This window comes from Thunnus albacares, chromosome 2 (genome assembly GCF_914725855.1).
Source record: "Thunnus albacares chromosome 2, fThuAlb1.1, whole genome shotgun sequence".
Lineage (NCBI taxonomy): Eukaryota > Metazoa > Chordata > Actinopteri > Scombriformes > Scombridae > Thunnus > Thunnus albacares.
Window position 1 is genome coordinate 39469000 of NC_058107.1, and position 2500 is coordinate 39471499.

General features: G+C 40.4%; 1 protein-coding gene across 1 annotated transcript in view; it reads left to right on the forward strand.

Moving 5' to 3' along the window:
* Positions 1-2487: 2487 nt before the first annotated feature.
* Positions 2488-2500, forward strand: part of LOC122969585 (regulator of G-protein signaling 3-like) — a 42635-nt gene continuing 42622 nt past the window's right edge. The window contains exon 1 of the mRNA XM_044335450.1: positions 2488-2500. This exon is cut by the window's right edge and continues 212 nt beyond it. The gene's annotated coding sequence lies outside the window, so the exon portion shown is untranslated.

Here is a 2500-nt window from a genome sequence, read left to right on the forward strand (position 1 = left end):
CTGTCAACCACCACCACCTCCACCGCTGGACTCAGTGACTTCACAAACCATAGCCTGACCTCCAGCCGCCCCCTCAGCCTTGACCCCACCAACACCAACCAGCAACCGGCAGCTCCAGACAACAGCGTCACACAGCGACTGATGGTGAGTCAACCTCTAGCATTACAGGACACAAAGCTATTCATTATAAAAACACTACAAAATAATAATAAACAAATAAATCCATAATCAATACAGTGTAATTGAATAGATGAGTTTAAATCTGAAACAGTCAAAGTCCTGCTAGCGCTCCCCAGAGTCTGCAGTGTTCATTACAGCTACAAAAGGAACAAATAACGAGCCTTACCAGTAACAGAGACAAAATATTTACGTGGTACTGTCTAGATATAGGACTTACCTTTCCTAATTTGGACATACCTTCTTGATTTTGGGACATACCTTCTTTATTTGGGACTTACTTTTCTTGAATCGGGCTGTAATTTTCTTGATTTAAGACCTCACTTGAGACTTGTTGGTTTCGATTTTGGACTTGTCTTGGGCCAACTTTTGTGACTTGGAACTTGTTTGTCTTGACTTGTCCTGATATTGGACTTATTGTTTTTTACTTGTGACCTAACTTGAAGGTCTTTTTTAACAGCTGTGTTGATTTTCAATTAATTTTATAGAGAAATGATCTTTGATCCGTATTTGCTCAGTGATTAAGCTGTTCGTCTGACTGTTGTATATTTAAACTTATTACTTTATCAATCTCACATCATCAACCTCTCAACCAATCAGATGGGTGATGTGTTGATCAGAAATATACACACTGTTGGTTTGTGTTTTACTATTTTTCTTTAGACTCATCAAAGATTCACATGTGATGAATTATAGAGTGAAGCTGCTTCTGCTGTTCACACGGTACACATACAACACACGTTTGTACGTCTATACTAATGGGGACACACATTGATATAACACATTACATGACTCTAACCTTCACCATGAACTGAACCTAAACCTGAGTTTAAATAGTTAAAATATTCAGTTTAGCACTGAAACGTCTGAGCCCTCTGACAGAGCTGTGAGGACGTGAAGACCAGACAAAATGTCCTCACAAAGATAGACAAGACACACAAGAGCACGGATGCACAGACTCAGGACGTCACAGCGTCTTTATCTTCTGTAAACTTGTGTATTTCTGTCTGAAATTCAACATGTTAACAGTTTAATAACCTTCTAAGATAAAAACAAACATATGGAAACATGAGGTGCAGCTAAACTATCAACCCCCCAAACAACATCATCATTGGGAACATCTGGTAGATGCATCTGGACAGATCAGACTAAAACTGCAGCTGCGCAGGTTGAAGACTGTTTATCACTCCCTCCAAGAGTTCACACTGTTCTTGTGATTATTGGGGCCAAAAATGTTTGATTTTGCGGCGGCTTTTGAAATTTTGATACAATTTGTGATGTTTTATGTCTCTTTTTGCAGTAAAATTGCTGGAACTGGGGAAAATTGCAAGCAAAGTAAAATAATGTGATTTTCATATGTAACGACTTCCTGCAGATCACAGAAACAACTATATTTCAGCTGAACATGAGAACCATGAGGACTCAAAGTTCTATAAAAGAGAAAATACTGTACTTGAGTTCCATTTATAACCTTTATTAAATAAACTGTCAGCTCAACATCAGCAGCAAAGAAAATGAATCAAACTTCATTTGGGAACATTTGGGAATTGTTTTGCTCGTCTATGGCATCATGTTTGTTGGCAGGTGAGACTCGTTCATCTTCCACCTGAATGACGTCAGTTACCGCCACACTAAACGCCACGATTGGTCCAAACCACAAGCAGCTGCTGGTTTGGATGTTTATGTAAATGTTGTATGTAAAAAGTTTCTGTAATTGAACTAAACTGCAGCTCTGACAAATATCTCTTGAATGGAGGTTTCTTGAATTTGCGTTAATTATTGCGATCACAATTCGCAATTTACCTGCAGAGAAGCTCTGATAAAAGGATTATCCAGGTGCATTATGGGAAATGTAGGCTCCAGTGTTGCTGGCCTGAAGGTCAGGACGTCGCCTCTTCTGCTGCTCAGAGTTAAACTTCTGATTTATGACAGCAGGTCTGTTTACAGTCGAGTCAAGTAGAAAACAGTTGATTCTGAATGAGAACGTTCACACGGGGGGAGGTGTGTGTGTGTGTGTGTGTGTGTGTGTGTGTGTGTGTGTGTGTGTGTGTGTGTGTGTGTGTGTGTGTGTGTGTGTGTGTGTGTGGGTGTGTGTGTGTGTGTGTGTGTGTGTGTGTGTGTTTTTAGGAAGTGTGGGTCTTATCGCAGGGATACATCCAGTGTTTTCTGTGTGTGTGTGTTTCCTGCTATTATTCTGTCTGTTCGTTCCCACACACACACACACACACACACACACACTAACACACACACACACACACACACACACACACACACACACACACACACACACACACACACAGTCTCTCAGACTCTCAGTAATCTG